This window comes from Struthio camelus, chromosome 2 (assembly GCF_040807025.1).
Source record: "Struthio camelus isolate bStrCam1 chromosome 2, bStrCam1.hap1, whole genome shotgun sequence".
Lineage (NCBI taxonomy): Eukaryota > Metazoa > Chordata > Aves > Struthioniformes > Struthionidae > Struthio > Struthio camelus.
In genome coordinates this window covers 39386835-39405296 of record NC_090943.1, presented here as the reverse complement: position 1 = coordinate 39405296, position 18462 = coordinate 39386835, and the positions used below count along the sequence as shown (strand labels likewise).

At 37.5% G+C, this 18462-nt stretch overlaps 1 protein-coding gene and 1 long non-coding RNA gene across 3 annotated transcripts in view; both read left to right on the top strand.

The window, feature by feature from the left end:
- Positions 1-18462, top strand: part of HIBADH (3-hydroxyisobutyrate dehydrogenase) — an 88242-nt gene that overhangs the window by 45177 nt on the left and 24603 nt on the right. The window lies entirely within an intron of this gene.
- On the top strand, positions 335-8562 carry LOC138066326 (uncharacterized). Its single transcript, XR_011139661.1, has 2 exons — positions 335-1322; positions 8100-8562. It is a non-coding gene; the product is annotated as an uncharacterized lncRNA (long non-coding RNA).

The window sequence follows — 18462 nt, the reverse complement described above, 5'->3', positions numbered from 1 at the left end:
AAACGGAAACTCTGTATATTGAGTGAACTTGTGTGATCTATTTTTTTGCCCAGACCTCCTTTTAAAAAGCAGTAGCAATGGTGTACTATTGTCTGTCAGAATTATATAACTAAAAGGTCAGGGCAAGGACAGTCATGTTCTGAATTTTGTCAGGCAAGTCTGCATCAACAGAGTGCATTTTTATCAAGTAGTTACTATTTAGTACAGCCTATTATCCCAAAACAACCTTTGGAGATGTACATGTAGTAAGTGTTCTTCTATCTCTGTGATTTAGTCTTTTTAACAACATCAAATTTTATAGAGAAAAATATGATGAAAAAAATCTTTCCCTTGATTAGCACTTAATGGTAAGGAGGGAGCAACTCCCAGTTCTTTTGCATATTAGAAATTTGTACATGTTTTGGAGGGAGCCATTGTAACATTTGACTTTGTTATATCTTAACTGCACTATCTAAAGAATGTTTGATCACTGCTACCACTTCAAAGGTGCCTCTGTTGGGCAAAATCCTTGCCTATGTCTGTAAAATAAATATTTTTTTATTTCTGTAGTTCATCCTTTGGCAAGTTATATGAAATATTGGGGTGTGTTTATCGTTTATTCTTTTGGTTAGATCACATGGGTAACTATATTGTAGATTAACTATATTTGTGTTTTGTAGTTTGAGTCGGATGGAAGTTTGCTACATGGAAAAAAATGTTCCCATCTGTTTTGGAATAAATTACTTGTCATAGTATCTTTACAAGGTGAACACTTGTCATAGACATCCTTCTGTTTCTGACTTGATTGTGTTTCTGACCTGACCACTTCAGTTTTCAGATAACTTGAAAATTGCTGAAGAATGGCCTTGCGGGCACCATTATTAATCTCACGTACATCAAGGAAGGGTTTTCAAAGAACTCATTCAGCACTGCTCATAATGAACTGCAGCAAAGAACATGTGTTCTACTTTGTTATCTTCTTCCTTTGGTTTGTAGTTTGATAGAAGGGGATACAATTTCATAAAAGCAGTCAAGCCAGATTGTCCAATATTTTGCACCTAGTTAAAAACTAGATAGAAGACTTGCATTCAGGTCCACACATGTATATTTTCTGCTTTTAATACAGTATTTGTGTTTAAATTGGGTCTACTCTAATTCCTTCATTAGAACAGGGTCTCAGAAGAAGCATAGTGATTTCTGGGAATGTGGGAGAGAAACAGCAGATACCCACCAGCTGCTGTTGAAAGGATCCCAGCAGCATGCAGAAGTCGGCTTCACTGAAAAGGATCTCCCATCTCTCAACAGTAGTCCAATGAGCCTAGAAAAAGCCCTGGCTGTCAGCAGTAAGTGACTGGATTGCAGCAGGGAGGGTAGTGAGGGAATTCTAACAAAAAGGGGAGGACAAAACTTTTGCCGGCAGCCTGGGTAAATGGAAAACTGCTACGCCAGAAGGTTGTGTGTGGTGGGGTTTGGTGTTTTTTTTTTTGTCCCCCCTCCCCCCCTTAAGCCCTTTAAAATGTCCTTTGAATTAGTGCAGTGGCCCTTAGCAGTGAACTAATTGTTACCTAGTGAGAGATTTACTCTTCCCATCTCTCTCTGTTTTCAGAACAGGAGAACTACAGATTTCTACAGGTGTATTCTTCCTTTCCCTTCTGCACCTCTCACTGCCTGCTGCCCCTCTGTGAATCTAGAAATGCTGTGGGACGTAGAGCACCCTCCCCCATCTCATCTCCAAGTTATGAACAGGTTATGAAAAAGTGCATCTTTTACAAGTTCTTCAGCATTATTTTGGTCACTTGAGAGTAGAAAAGATCAAGATGCATTCTGTGTTTGTTTTTTTTCCAGGATATGATGGCAAAGGGACATTCAATTAAATTGTAAGGCAACAAATTAAGATACATGATCAAGTAGCATGGAGTCAGATGCAGTTCAGTGTTGATGAAGTTATACTCGCTGAGGAAAAAACACTTGATTAACTTCTCATTGCTGGATGATTTTGAATTAACTGGATGCACTTAAGACATTTTTTTAAGCCACTCTGTTTATCCTTGCATGCTAATTAGTGAAAGCTTCTGTTTAATATGGAGCAGCATGCAAAACAAATAACTGTTTGAGTATATGAGAAGCAGATCTGAAAAATAATATAAAAAAGTAATTCCAGTGTAGGAATGAGCGATGTGCCACACCAGCTTTATGGCTAACATGTTCTGGTTGCACTGCTTTCACAAGGATGCAGTTAAAATGGAGGAGACTCTTGAAAAGGAATTTGAAACAAAGGAAAAGAATGAAAATAATAATACCTTCCTTTTTAAATTACCCCTCCAGAAGTAGGCAGTGGTGGAAGCATACAGTGGAATGTTATAGATAGAATAAAGAGACCATCCATGTTTGGCTTTTCTCAAGATACAGTGTTAAAGGGACATTGAATCAAATTGTAAGGCAACAAATTAAGAGCTGGAAGTAAGAGGGGATTTTTTTTTTTTTTGAGTGATGCAGTCCGAGATTAACCTATGGAATGGAAGTACTGGCATAAATTATTATTTAGGGCAAAAGCTTGTTAGGATTAAATTAAAGGGTTAAATCAGTACATACAGCTACCAAGAACACCTACAGCTTCATTAGACACAATTAAACAAAAATCTGAGATTCATACTTCACTGCATAAGGCACCAACCAGGAAGTGACAGAGGTTAAGAATAAATCATTTTCATGTTACTCTAGTGTAGGATTACAGCTTTTCAGATTGAAAAAAAAAAAAAAAAAGCAAAATCCCTGACTCTTCTTCACTCTGTTATTTTTGAATATATGTATGGTGGAGACTGTAAACTATTTAATGAGAACCTTCAGCAGTATCAGCTTTAAAATTCATGTCTCATATGAAACATCAGCGTAGAATCTTTTATAATCTAAGAATATGACTTGTCATGAGACTTTCACAGACCAAACTTCCTGACTGGGAGATATTCAGAACCTGACTAGACACGGTCCTGGGCAGTCTGCTCTACCTGAGCCTGCTTGAGAAGGGAGATTAGACCAGATGATCTGCAGAGGCCCATTCTAACCTCAGCTGTTCTGTGATTTGGTGACTACTTTGACATTTTTGGAGGAAAGGCACAGTGCTTTTATCACTTGGTCAAGAAAAGTCTGTGTCTGTGCTCTTCTTACTTTAGGTAGAGATTGAGATGAAAGACTAAACAAAAGTGGCTATTTCTTCCTGCCTCCTTACATTCATTCTGTTGGTTAATGGAATAGGAATAGTTGCACCCTTTTCTTAAGCAAGAAACTGAACCATTAGGAGCTTGGTTGTTAGTTCTGCCAGTAAGCTGAGCCCGTGCTATGAGGCATGTTATGACTACGGAAAACAGAAAGTCAAATTATTTGTGGATATTTTTGGGGTGGTTCAGTACTGGGTAATACAACGTGGTGCAATCCTGTTGTCTTGAGAGCACTTCTCAGGTGGCCCAGTTACTTGATGCTAGATTTGCGCAATTTTGTTGAAATTTATGTCTTTGGATTTTCTGTTCGTGCCTTGTTTCCCAATGAAATGTGGGTTAGTATTGCTTCTTAACTTGTTTAGTCATATCTTGATCAGTAATAAATGAATATTAATAGGCATAGACACAATATGACACCAATAATACTTGTGTTGTTGGTACAGAAACTTTGTGGTAAGGTTGACTTGGTTTTGTTAGGCATTAATAAATAGGCTGGGGGTAATGTCATTAGAGCTGTCCATATTGTTTCATTTGGAAGGTGTCATTCACGATGACTTCAATGAAACAGAATTTTCCCAGAGTGCTAATGTATCCCTGAATAAGGGTATTGTGTTTTTTGTAGATAGCAAGTATGCATACGTGTATGTATAGGTAGAATGAAATTCATTTTAGATTTGTCTAAAGTATTTGTCTTAGTATCCTCTCAGACTACCCTAGTCTCTCATTTTAAAAAAAAAAAAAAAAAAAAAAAGCTTTTTCATGCTACCTCTTTAAGACAGATGGGATGAGGAGTTAAGTCAGTTAGATTTCACAATATATTCAGCTTCATTAGGAGCAAGGCTCTAAAAGCTTCTTCAAAAGCAATGCTCCTAAATCAAAACCAGATGTGCCAATGATGTGCATTTCCATTCTGCTTCTCTTTTTCTGTTTAACCCACCTCCCCCCCTGCTCAAATCAACAAAAAACATTTTCTTTGGGACTAGTAATCTTTCTCTTTTCTTCTGGGTTCTTTACACCATCTGTTAGGATCCTCTAATAAGTCTGTTAAGTTTATCTTTAAGTTACCTTGCTTTAAAACTGTTGAAATTAAACTTTAGGAACCCGTTTTAAAGATTGAAGCATAAACAGGAGACTTTTTCAAAGTCACCTTTTCTATTACTTAACTGTTCTGTTCTGGATTCAACCATCCTTTTTCTGATGTACCTGTGGATGTGACTTATTTTATTTGTTTGTCTGTTGCTCTTTTTCAAAAACATCTGTCTTCCTGTCCCCATTTTACAGTCTTAGAAAGCTTTTGCTGTTCTATAATTTTAGTCAGCTGTGTGCCTCCCCTCACTAAGACACTTCTCAACCGCTCTCCAGTCCCACTATCATATTAGACTTTTGTTTCTCTTTCCGAGAAGCTCAGTGTGTTCTAAATATTGTTGACATTTCACTTCTATTTGTTTTAGAATCTTACTATGCTATTGCTATGACATTGGTCCATGACCCAGTTATCTCAGGCCTTGACTACTCCTTGGCCTCTCATGATCTTTTGTCTCCCAGCTAACATCTTTCGCCTAAAGTCTTCATTTCTTGTCCTCAGCTGTAAATGTTTTCCTGGAATCCTTTTCCTTGTTTCTGATCTCTCTCTGCCTCGTATATTCTCGCCTTTCAAAACTTCACACAGCAATGCCTATCTCTCACAATCGTCTTTCTTCCTGTCTCTCTTAGGCCAAGCATTCTGCCAACATGGTGTGCTTTGCCATTTTTTCCAGCCTGTCCCAAAGCTTGACTGACATCTATCTTCACAACAGTTCAGGTTCCTAGGCACTGATCAACTCATCATCTTCTGATCCTGTCTTAATAGTTTCTCCCCACACTCTTCCAACACATTTTTTAATTAATTTGCTTAGCAGTCCCTTTAAAGACAAGAGCTTCTGAATGTAAATTTTAAGTTTCTGAAGTAAATTTCCTCGCAAACCCTTTTCTCTTTAAGCCCAAAACCTAATTTTGAAAGGAGTTGGAAAGAGGAATCAACACTTAAAAAGGCAACTTCGTTCCTGTGAAGGAGGAGAAGACGGGGTTAAAGAGCCTTGACTTGATTTGTTATCATCTGCCCTGTTACCTGAATCAGTTGAAGTACTTTTCATTGCATAGGTAAAAGACAGTGAATATAGATCTAGCTAAATAACCATGCTGTAGCTTTATACTTACTTGTGTTCTTTGGTTTAGAAACCCCCCTAAGTCTTTTCGCTCAATAACAATATTTCTTTTGCTTGGTAGTAGTTTGGAAGACAGAAATACTTTAAATCTGGCTTTTATGCTAGATACAGATACTTGCACTAGTTTCATCTGTCTGACCATGTTTTATCTTCTAAAATTTTGTATGTCAGATTTTGAATAATTTTGTAAAATGAAAACACTGAATTTCACAGGGATATTTTGAGTGGAAGCTTTTATTGATATACTGAGAAGACAACAGTGAAATGCTTATTTAACTCTTCCTTTGTAAATATTCACTAATTGTCTTTGAATGTTGTTGTATTTACATGACCAATTATTTAAATAAACTCTCTTTCATATCTCCACCTCAGAGAAGACTGCCAATAGCTTGGACTACTTTTAAATTAGAGTCAGTAAATAAATATGTGAAAGAAGTCGGTGCTTATTGTTACAGCAATCCTGCTAGTTGAACGAATCTGAACACCAATGTGCTAGATACAATAAGAAACTTACTTTTCATAACCTGTATCCCCTTGTTAAGGCAAATACCTGAAACAAGTTCACTGCTTTCCTGAATATTGTGTCATGTTTATTTGTTTGTTTTTAAAGCAGTTGCTCGATGAGACAGAATTTTGTCAAAGTTTTATAATTCCTATTTCTAATAGTAAATTATGTAGGTAATGAGGGTTTAACAAGATAATATTTGATTAGATGCTGTACTTTTTTAAATTAATTTCTCTCAAAGCTCTTCGCAAGGAATAGTAGCCCACTGCAGAGAGGTTACAGTGCTATGGACTTTGTCTGTTCTGCCTTAATGATACAAGGGAATAGTTGAGCAAGAATAAATGAGGTACTTTCGGTGGGTAAAAATGTGAGCTGACTGTCAGTGTGAGATTGGTTCAAGGAGCAGTTAGCCAGCAGTAATAGGGCACACTTGAGTAATTGAATTTGCATAACAAGGCCTGCTGAAGAGATCTGACAGGCCCAGAGATTTGTCTGGCTGGAGATCTCCAGATGGACGTGACCACACAGCAGCTGGGTGGCACGTTTCTCAGCATGGTCAGCAACACCCAGACTGTCAGCTGGCCCCTGCAATTGCAAAGCCCTGGCAGGCCAGCTGGTGGCTTCTGACAGCCAGTGGCCCCGTTAGAGAATCTTTTCATTCTGCCTGTCAGGGTACAGGACCTGCAGGGACCAGTGGTAAGATGTAACAAGTCACCAGTGAGAGCTGTTAAGATGCTTCTGAAACCTGCTTCTGTTAAATAGCTGCTGCTTTACCGCTGAGAATGAACCTTCCAATAGCTTTTCCTTCCTTTAACAAGGACAGGACAAACCTGTTCTTCAGCATTTTGTTTGGAAATCTATCACTTGGTGTTAGTTTCTACATGTTTAGTTTCAATACCAATATTTATGCATCTAACCAAGCATGCATAGCCAGTGACTGCAATGCATTTTTATGGGCTTTATACTTTTGTAAAACAAAATACTGCAGCTTCTTTTCTCCTGTATTCTTTCCGTCTGTACTAATGTTGCTGTAGATCTAACAGGTTCAGTTAAAGGGAGCAGCTTATGGAAATTCACTGTAAAGGAGAGTGTTTGTAACAATCCAGGCAACAACTATTCTACTTGAATAGTGTGCACAAATATTCTAGATAGGTAGGAAAATAACATGCCTAACACTAGAAACCACTTTCTCTCTCATTCTCCAATAAATGATTTTAAAAAATCGTTTTTGAAAGTCTATCGTTTAGTTGTTCCAAGTTGCTTAGTTCTAACATCCCTGAGCCTTAGACTCTAGTCATTAAACTGTTGGATTTAAACCTCCTCCTCTTCTCAAACTTGGAAAAGTTCCTGTTCACCAGGAGTTTAGAATCCAGGTCATTCCACTCCCAAATAAGGAAGGAAGGGAACCACTAAAGAGAGTTATGTACTCTCTTCTGCTTGTTCTCTCTGTCCCCATTGATGTTACATTGCCTGTTTACAAGGTGACATAGCTGAAACAAGTAGGTGCCTGCTGTCTAACATAAAGGCTTGCAATTTGGGCATTCTGTTTTTTGATGGATGCAAACCCACACAAACTGAGGGAACTAGGATTATTATTTTATGGATGTTGCCCTTAGTAGTATCCCCAAACGTCCCAATTTCTTAAGATCCTTGCCTTGCTTCACCAAGTCTACCACTTTACTTTCTTCAGGGAAGGTTAGAGGAGAGACCTTTTTTTTTCCACTGTTCTTCAAGTATCAATGTCTGTATTGTTCTTATGGGGTAGTCACCCATAGAATTCTGCCAAACCAATGTCCGTTACTTTTACCTTTTCTTCTGAAAAGTACTATGTATAAGTTGGACATTGACCTCTTCATTTTTTATTGTGTTCTCTCGCTTTCCGGAAGGTAACTTTTTTAGCCTTTGTAAACTTGACCAATAGATCCTGGCTCCAGGTTTTCTGCCTTCCTGCCTTGATTAGTGCTGTGACCTATGATTATAACTTACCATATCCTGGTATCCGCTCCCTATTTTCCACCTTTGAAAGCTTCAGTACCTTTAACAGTCGTGCCTAATCCTACTGTAGCCATCCTCTGTTATCAACCTCAAGTCATGGCAACCTGGCTCTAGGCTCTTCCCACCCAGTTTGTAATTTGCAGGTAACAGGGGCACCCCCATAAGACTTGTCCACTAATTTAATGATTCATATCTCTGCAGGTGGGCTGGGATTCCCTGCCTGGATTTCTGCACCCCGACTTTAGTCAGGCTGGATACTGTCTTTGATGAAGGAGGACCTGGCACCCAGCTGAGTTCAGGACACTTGGTAGCAGCAAGGGCTTCCTTGCCCACAGAGGACTCTGTATTGGCTAGCGCAGTGTGAAACGGCCTCATGAAGCGTCCCATTCATCTAGTCTCTTGAGTCTGCTCCAGCACATTAATTTATTGCTGGATCCCTACTTTATCTCTGTAGGCGACTGGAATTCGCTGCCTGAACTATGGCGCCCTGGGTTTAACAGGCTGGTGCCCCTCTGGCAGTGTCTGGAATCAGCTGTATAATGTCCTATTGTAATTTATTTATGTGTTTAATCCATCTTTGTCTGTTGCAGGATGTATGTGTTCCCTTTTGTCTCAACAAAAGATAATTAGATTATTAAAATAAGACCAAAAACTTTAAGAATGATTTATTTTCCTTTTTCTTTTTATGAAGAACACTTTGATATTGCCTCAGAGACTGTCCAGAAAGGGTTCTCTGTTTTAAAAGAACTCCGCATGAATGGAGAACGAGTAAGAGAAATTGTCAAAGTAAACACCAATTTGGTTATTTTATAGACTTCAAATATTTTTGGTTGTGTTTTTTATTATCAGCTATAATAAATGCTTAGTATACAATAAGTCATTTAGGAAAAAGTATTATTGAAAGAAGTGGAAAGATGCCATTAAGTCTTTTAATTAATTTTTATATCTATTCATCAGAGAAGATTGAAATAGCAAGTTATAAATTTTGCTGAGTCCTGTGATGCTGTAACATAAAACTTACAAGACTTGGTTTGTAGAAAGGTAACCTCAAAGTATTTCTGTTCAAGCAGCAATGACGACTGAATAAATCATTGGTTTGTGTCCATCAGATTAAAAAATAGGTATGCAGAGAACATACTTGACAAAATTGTCTTCCTTTGCCACCTTGAATTTTTGTTACATATATTGTTTTGGCGTGGGAAGTATTTTAAGTCTCATGTGTGTATAATCCCTGTAATTATATATGCTAAATAAGCAGAAATCTTTCAGTGTACTTTTATCTGGTTCTGGAAATGTCCTTTTTAGTTAACCTATCATTACAGATTCATTTTTGCATTAATCTAAATGTAATATTGAGAAGTATCATGGATCAAACGTTCTTTCCTGGCACAGTAGTGTACATATATAATCAAAACACTGAACAGCTATCTCAAGAAGGGACACTTGCCAGCATTTTGAGATGCTTATGTAATCTTTTTATTGTTTTGTATATTGAGCACATTTCCAGCTAACCCTTGATACAAGATGAAAACTAGCCTTTAAAAAAAAAAAAAAAAGTGCTGCGTCTGCTTCCTGTAGGAGATGCTAGCCTATTTCCTTTCCTTTTTTGTGTGAAGAAATGTTGTACTTGAGATGAGTATAGAGGGTACACAGAGACAAGAAATGTAGTTTGAAAAACTGTTCTCTGCACAGAGCAAGAACAGTTGTTGAAATGCAAAAATACGTCTTACATGTTTAGCCAAAAGTGATTAAGGAGCTGGTATTTCAAAAGTTGTAGCAGGTATGATTAGCTTCCTTGATAAGAGTGTAATGTTAGGCTATTTTTAGCAGATCTGATTATTGTCTATTAACTGTGGCAATTTTAGTGATTTTTGATATGCGTGCTTTACTTCTATGCCAGGTGCTTGGTAGTCATTTAATTGGTAGATTTTTAATTTTTGATGGCATTTTGAATATTCAATTCAAATTTGGAGCAGTTACTTATTTCAGTCTATATAGAATTAAATATGATGTATAAGTTTCTCAGAGTAAGTCTCTCTTCTCTCTTTCTCCTTCCCCCACTCCCCTGGAAAAGGGAAACACAGGTGTCCTCAAAGCCTCTTTTTTGAGGTTTCTCAGTGCAGAGAATACAGACTGACTTCCCACTCAGACTCTGGGTATTTGGCAAAAAGTTTAATATTAAAGTACTGACTTGGTCAGATTTTTGTATTTTCACTCTTAGAGGCTCCACTGAACTATGATACATTGATAAATAAGGGATGCTGCAGGAGCCAGAGCCATACTTGGTATACATTATCTCTTCAATTGATCTAAGAGAGGAGGTAAAGTACAAAAATTAGGAAGACTGCTGTTTAGAGGTGGCTTGTTAGAATGAAGTCTGTGTCCTGAAATGAATTGCTGTAATTCACTGCTAGACCAAGACGATAGGGTTGTTAGCACTTTTCTTCCCAGTTTCCTTACCATTCATTACAAATGAAAGCCCAAAGCTCTGAGGTGCTGCATTTAGGGAAGGACAGAAAAAAGCTTTCTAGTTACTTATTGTGAGAGCAGAGTAAGCACGGAGAGGTTGTACGATAACCTCTTAAAAACCTTATTTTCAGTGTTTGTATCAAACAAGTGCAGTTCTTCAGCTTCATTCCAGGGTATTCTTAAAGTGTTAGTTTGAAACTGTAATGCCATGTCCCTGTAAAGGTAAATGTACTTTTTTCTTTTGACTTAAGACTTTAAAAGCCTACTTAACAAAAAAAGAGATTCTAGCCACTGTTTCTCTTTTGCTAACGTTTCAGACTGATCTTGGGCATTTCATAGGTAACTATAAACCAAATAGAAAACATGTCGGATTACATTAAGTTTATTCTAGGTTCTTGCTTCCTCATGAAATTTTTTTGAGTAAGGAGGAAAGAATAGTCTGAGTGTATTGAACCAATTATGTGTGCCAAAATATTCTAGAGAACACTTAAAAATGGGAGGTTTTGGGCTGCTGTCTGACTTATTTCATCAGCACTGACTATAATACCATCTCTTAACTGCATGTGATCCAGTGTATTTCTGATGCAATCTGATTTGTGTAAAATTTTGATGTTGAAAAATAAACACTGCTGAAGATGAGAAAATAGTTTGTCTTAAAGGATAGCCGTTTCTTTCCTTCCAGTATATGGATCATGTGGGCTTTACTAGTTTTGAGGCTGCTTTTCTCAGCAGGTGGCTTTTGTAATTAAGTCTTTAAGTGCTCCTACTATCCTATCTCTCTTAAGAAAGTATGTTTCCATGCTCTCTTGGCTGCCTTTTCCTCATTGGTTTGACAGCTCTGAGCAGTGGACCAATTCTTGTCCACTATTGACTCATCCTTTTCCATGCCCTGGATCTGATTTTTTTTTGTAATTGATTTATGTACATTTTTTTCTCTCTCTCATTTACTGTTGTTGAATTTCCTTCATTTAGGTTATTTTTTTATATCATAGTTACAGCTTTTGTTTTTATATGATATAAATCAACCTGAGATTCTGTACTTCAGACTCAGCTTTAGTTCATCATCTGTGAGTGAGTGTATGTGCACATACACGTGCAGCCATCATCAACAATTTAATACTGATATCTCATCTGTTCCTTTAAACTTTGAACAGTCTTTAATTTTACTTAGAAACAGACTGTGCCTCCCATCTCCCAAATTCTCTAATCTCTATTTCCTTTTTGGTCCTTGCTTTCAACCATATTCCTAGATAGGGTCCTGCTCTGTCCTCCATCTACAACATGCCTTACAAATGAGACCCTACCTTGCCTCCCCACCTTCGTGTAGACAAAACTCTCTTCCAAACCCTAGTTATCCTCTTCCTTGAGGACTGCAAGGACCTTCTGTCTAGCCTGGGCATCTGTAAGTTTACTGAACTGATTAGCAATGCTGGAGCTGCACATACTGTTTTTCTGTCATATTCTGGTCATTTTGTTCTCTTATATGTCCCTCTGAAGTGCTGTGTCTATTTCTGGGCTCCATGGTAAAGACATGGGTTTCCTGGAATGAGTGACTGGAACATCTCTTGTCCGAGGAGAGGCTGAGAGAGCTGTGACTGTTTAGCCTGGAGAAGAGAAGGCTTGGGGGATCTTACCAGTGTGTATAAGTATCTGATGGGAGGATGACAAGAAGATGGGGCCAGACTTTTCTCAGTGGTGTTCAGTGACAGAACAAGAGGCAATGGTCACAAAATGAAACCCAGGAAATTCCACTTGAATGCAAGGAAACACCTCTTTACTCTGAGGGTGGTTAAACACTAGAACAGGTTGCCCAGTGAGGTCATGGAGGTACTTGGATACTCAAAGTTCAACCACCTGTGGTCCTGGGCAGCCTGCTTTAGCTGGCCCTGCTTGAGCAGTGGGTTTGGACTAGGTGATCTCCAGAGGTCCCTTCCAACCTCAAGTATTCTGTGGAATGATGAGGAAGAGTAGAAAGCAAAAAAAGTAACAAGGCAAGTAAGTAAAGTGGATTGAACTACAAAGGGTTTAGAACATTTTATTTGGTTGTCATCTGCCTGCCATTAAGCAAGAATGGCATGTCATCTTTTTCTGCAAGTTCACTGATGCTATCTTCCATGTTACCACTAAGCCACCGCTACCTTCAAGTCATTTCTAAGATGGTTTGAGGAATCTGTCCAATATAGGAATTCTGGCTGAATTGTTACATAATACATGTTGTATCTTGGACAGCCTGTTATCATGCAGAATCTGCCACTTACAGATGTGACTTGTAGCAACACAATCAGGACAGTGGGGGGTTGTTACTTTAGTCTGAATAGATTGTTCTTTTGCCAGACTCTAGTGGTGTCAAGGAGACTTGCTGGAACCAGGAAAAACAAGTTTCCACTGCCTTCTCCACTGCCTCTCTTAAGAGGCAAAAGTGAGGAAAATGGGAGAGCAAAAATGACTGTGACGAACAGGGTCTTTAAAAGGGCTCGTAGAATGAGTGGACAGTGAGGAACCACAGAGATAAGGAAGCTTTGGGCAGCCGAAGAGGACTACGTAGCTTTACAGCAGAGGATCCAATTTAACTGCAGAACTTTGGTAAGCTGATCTGCAAAAGAGTAAGGGGGCTGCATGATCTGGAACATGGCCAACAGCTGCAGATAAAGGATCATGGACATCGCAGCAGACAGATTTACAATTTGTGCTTTATGGAGACCTAAATACAACCTCTCTGGGTGAACCGTTATTGGTAGGCCTGATGCTTCCACGAGTGAGCACCATGGCTGTGCTACCGTATGGCAGACTCCTGTTTCTCACTATAAGTTGGGAGGAGGGTTGCAGAGGAGGTTTTAAACTGCTATCAGATACTTTTAACACAGTTGTGCACACTGCAGCTAGCAATATTTGCAGCTACGTAGGACAGCCTTTGCAAAACAAGCCAGCGATTACTAGTCAACTGGCATACACAAACTTTCTGGTTTCTGAATGGAAAAGCAAAGCTTAAACATATGTCTGTGCTGGCAGCATAGATTATTTTCCTACTTAAGTGTCCAGAATTCCTTTATTCCTTCTTTACATTTCCAGAAGAGCTCTTAACTGAGAGTTCAGACATCAGGGTTCTTGTTTTGTCCAAGTTTTAGTCAAGTCAGTTCGGCATGTTCTTCTTTCCTTGGCTGCCAGTTGTTATAAGTTAATACTTGGAATGATCATTCTGTTGTCTCACCCACGGTCATTCCATTCATATGTGGACAGTTTGGGGGATTTTAGTCACAGCTCTTTTCCAGTGCCTTGTCCTGAAAATCCCTTAACCCTTTTGGTACCATTGGGCAACAATACAAAGTGAGGGGTGAAACAGTTGTGTTTTTCATTTAAAAAAAAAAAAGGTAGCAGTTTTCACCTATTTTGCAATATTGTTTTAACATTAAGCCATAGCAGGAATTGTATTTGTGTCAGCTAATAAAATTTTATGGGTAAATGCCATCTAGTCCTACCAGCTTAAATCTGGGTTATTTGTATACTGTGGTGTACAAAATCCTAAAAAGCAGGTTTACAAGTTCTAGAATTTTTATCCGATTCCTGGCCAGTTTAAATCAGAAGGAGATGGAGAAAAGACTCAGCAAAATCTTATCAGTCTCATTGCCACTGGTGAAAGATTTTTTTTTTCCTTTTAGTCCATGGAGAAAAGATAAATTTATTTAAAAAAAAAAAAAGTTGAATGGGGCTATATCATGGTTTTGAATTATATAAGGAGAAATCTTCAATGTAAATGTATCAAATATGTTTTCCCCCTTATATTCATGAATATAACAAGTAGTAGTTACTAATTATCTCAAGTTGGTTGGTCTTATGAGGCTAAGGTAGCTTTTTTGAGCCGTGCAGCATCACTCATACCAACTGTTTCCTATTTACCGATGAGTATTTTTATTGCCTCGTTGACCTTAGAAAAGCAAGAACAACTTCTGATCATTTCCTGGTATGAATTGACAGTAGCAAGTTCTACAGCAGCATATTCTAATTTTTTTCCAATTTGTATCAACCTGGGGTTTGTATTTGGACAGCCATTTTGAAATGTTTCACTGTACATCAAAATAATAGGTCCTAATGGATTGCTTCCTGCTTGACTAGACAAACGTATTTATTTTTTAAATATTTTTTTCTGTGCCTTAGCAAGTTTGAAGGAAACAGGAGAGCAAAATAAAGAAGATTTCCTTTTAATGGCTTTGCTTGATCAGATATTTATATTCTGTGTACGGTTTTATTATATATTAAATTCTGACAATAAGGTAGCTTTTCCTCTCTGAGGTCAGTAGTGTTCAGATTAATCAGGCTGACATTTCATGCCGGTGGGTCATGAACTGTTGATAATAGCATTAAATGGTGATTCACTTGCTGCGGGGAGCACAGCTCATTATCCACTCACTATATTAAATCATTGCCACAAACAGCGAGAAGCTTGCATGTGTGTGTGCACGCCTATATATGCGCACACACGCGCACACGCGCGCACACACACACACACACACAGACACACACACACACACACACACACACACACAGTCGCTCACTCATGGACGGGAAAATCAAAGATGGGAGTCTCTATCCTGTAGCTGTTTCTCTGTAGCAATTGTTAAAGCTGCTTCCAGCACATGGGTGTGATGGAGTTCTCCTCAGTTGAGCGGCTAGAATAGTTCTCTGTGAAAAATCTGTTTTTGTATGAAGCAGGACTGTGCAGTTTATTTTCTAGCTTTTCTCTGATAAAGGGACATTATTTTTGTAGCTAGTCCATGTTAGACAAAAACAAAGAAAAATGCATGTATGTCACTTCCGCAATGTTCATGTCTGAAAATACAACAAAATGTAAGATGAAGACAATTGAAATCCAAATTGCTATAGATTTTTGTTTAATATTGTGTTTGAGGGGCTTCTGTATTAGTTTCAGATGTGCTACTTCCTGTTAAAAATATTCTGAAAGTTTTTTTTTATTTTTAACCACTGTCCTATTGCAAGAAGTAACATATATCATAATGGAAAATATTAAAATTAAAAGACTTTCTAAATAGCTTACCAGTTGATCAGTTATGTTGAATAGGGGGAAATTCCACTCTCTTATGCTTAAAAGATTTTGTAATTAAATGCAAATCTCATTTAAAATTAAATTTCATTCTTTTAAAACGATATTTAAGTTATGAATGTTGCAAGGCATCTGTTTAGCACTTAATATGAAATTTGGTTTTTTTTCCCCTACTTGGAGCAGAACTGGGGAGCCTTCTCCCTCCTTGTCCCCTGTCCTCGCCGTCTGAGCCAGTATCATTTGTTTTAATGCAAAAGTGGCTGTTGTTCAAAGACAGTGCTCAGAGACACTTCACTTTATGAGATCAAGGTTTACTGACAGTATGAGCTTCTCCAAGTTTTTATACTCAACACTGGATAAATGATTTTTTTATAGTTCCAAAAGACATAATATTAATCAGTGTATATAAGTATTAATTAGCATGAAAACCTTGTTAACGTCAGTATTAACTTTAAAACCAAGAAGGGTTGTCTCTCTCGTTTTTTCTTTTTCAGTTGCAGTATGCATGCACTGAGAGCGAAACCATTTTCTGAAACAACAATTAGCATGCTGTGTACTTTAAAAGAAGTTTAAAAAAGTATGAAGGGAAATATTTTAAATTCCTCAAATTGCCTTTTTTTGTTATTGTTGTTAAATAGCAGCCAAAAGCTGTTAAGAGAAACAGGATAGCATGAAAAAAATGTAAGCCACTAGAGGTCACTGTTTGGTAATCAACTTCTAATGAACCAGAACTGTCAGGAAGGCCAATAAATTACGCTGTGGATTTTTCTAATTATGAATTCCTATTTAATCATTCAAAGACAAGTTAACTGTGGCAGTGGTTCTATGTACTTTGCATACACAGTTATGTTAATGTACTATTATATTTCTTGGGATGGAGGTCCTCCATCATTAGAGCAGTTCATTACCAAAGACTCTCTTATCTAATCATAATTACTGATTATGAGAAATAATTAACTTTGTTACCCTCTTGATTCTGTTCATAGGCAAAATGTAGTCTTTTCTTTTTTTGGAAGAGCAGGGCATATACTGACTTCAGAAACCTTCTCATGAAAGAAAAAGTTTAATTTGTTTTTGTGCAAAATTGCTAAAGTTGTAGTGTTGGAATAATTAGAGTTAGCGAGGGGAAAAAAGAGGTACACAAATTATTTTGCAGTGGGTCTCTTTAAGCTGTGATTCAGTACAGTTAAATGTGAAAATATGCTTTGTTTCAGGAAAGTGCAGCATTTGGAGCATATAGAGATTTGTAAAATTAAACCATATAATTGCATATTTGTCCTTTCTGAAATAATAAAATTATTAATAAAAATTAATATCTCTTTTTATATTTCCATATTAAAGTAGTGCAGTGTGAAGAAGTATTACTTTAAATTAAATTACAAGGCTTTGACCTCATTGGATAAGTAGCGTCAAATAAATTTAAGAACGTTGTAAAGTACATTACATTTTAGGCTGGAAAGCAATACTAAATCCAGCTCTATGAAAGAGATACATTATCTGTTTTGCAAAGGAATAATAATAGAATTAAGCACAGAGGCTCTCTAAATAGGAAATAGACACGAGAAAGGTCTTAAAATGAAGGGATTCCTTAAATGGAAGGTCTGTATCATTCCAATTTAGGTTGCTTTTATAGCAATTGTTGTCATCTTGCTTTATTATACTACTGTGCTTTTATCAGTGCTGAATAAAAGCTTCTGGAATTAACTCTGAGCATGCTGAAATTATGCAGGAGAAAATGCTTTATTGCTTTATGGATACCAAGTTAGGCATGCTTAAAAATAAGCATGTATTTTAAAGGAGAAGCTGAAAGAGAGAGAATAGAGTATGTGGGCTGTTTACTGTATCCTGCAGCAAGATTCAATAATTAAAACAGTTGGGGGAAAGGATAGCCGTATCTAAAGCAGTACACTGTCATGGTAGTTCAGATTATCCAAAAAATTCTTGGTCCCCATACCACTGATGACCGTTTAAGGGGCAGTCATTCAAAAATGTACAATGCAGTCTTCAGTGCTATTATTTTTTTTAAGCATTTCTTTCTTATTTCATCCAGCAACTGTATCAGTGTTACTGTCCCAGACTGTACCCTACATAGATAAAACTCAAGCTCTCAGCTGGGCAAGTGTCCAGCAGAGAATACTGGAGATGGATTTCTTTAAAATGTCTGACATTTCTTTCTGGCTATATGTTGCTATTTTGTTTTGGAATTTCATTATATTGCTGCTATTAGATGTTAGACAGTTTCTAAATGTTGTAAGTATAAATATGCTCAGTAAGTATAAATACTGCTTTTCTTTTGAGGGAGGGGTTGGGAGTTGCTGAATCTTTAGAACTTAGATAAACCAAAAAAGATTAAGAATAGGTGTGATATGCCCTTCCACCCCTTTTTAATGATTTTTATTTTATTTTTCTGTATTTATGTTTTTATTTTCTTAAATAACAGGAAAGGACTAATGAACGCATCCATAGAAATTTACCTTGTGTGACTTCAGGCTTCTGCAGCTGGCTTTCTAAAAGTGAACCTTTTATTAAGCGGAGCACTTGAACCCGTACCTGTTGAACAGTACAGTTTAAATGCGTACCTCAGTGTGATTTTTTTTTCAGCAATGTGCTTAATACTGTCTTTATTCAGCAAAAAAACCATGGTGCAGTGCCTTGTTGCTTTGGGGGGGCCTATGTGAGGGTGACATGTTAGAGAAAAGAGGTATAAAGGACTAGAGCATGCAAGTAATCCTGTTCTTCAGAAAAGGGGGTTAATGTCTCATTACACTTGCTGTACTAGTGCTGGAGAAATACGTAAGAAGTAATATTAAAAATTCCTGTTTTATTTTTCCTCGAAAGTTTCTTATTTCTCTGCTACAGGGTCTCAGCTATTGCGTATCTATTCCACAGTGATGTGTAAACATACTTGCATTTTGTTTGGAACTAAGGTAAAATACTTTTCTTTCTAGATAAAGGCATTCAAGCCCAACCAGCAAAATCTGCAAATGTAGTGGCTTATGGCTAACTGTTTTTAGTAGCTAGCAGGGTGCAGCAAGTCTG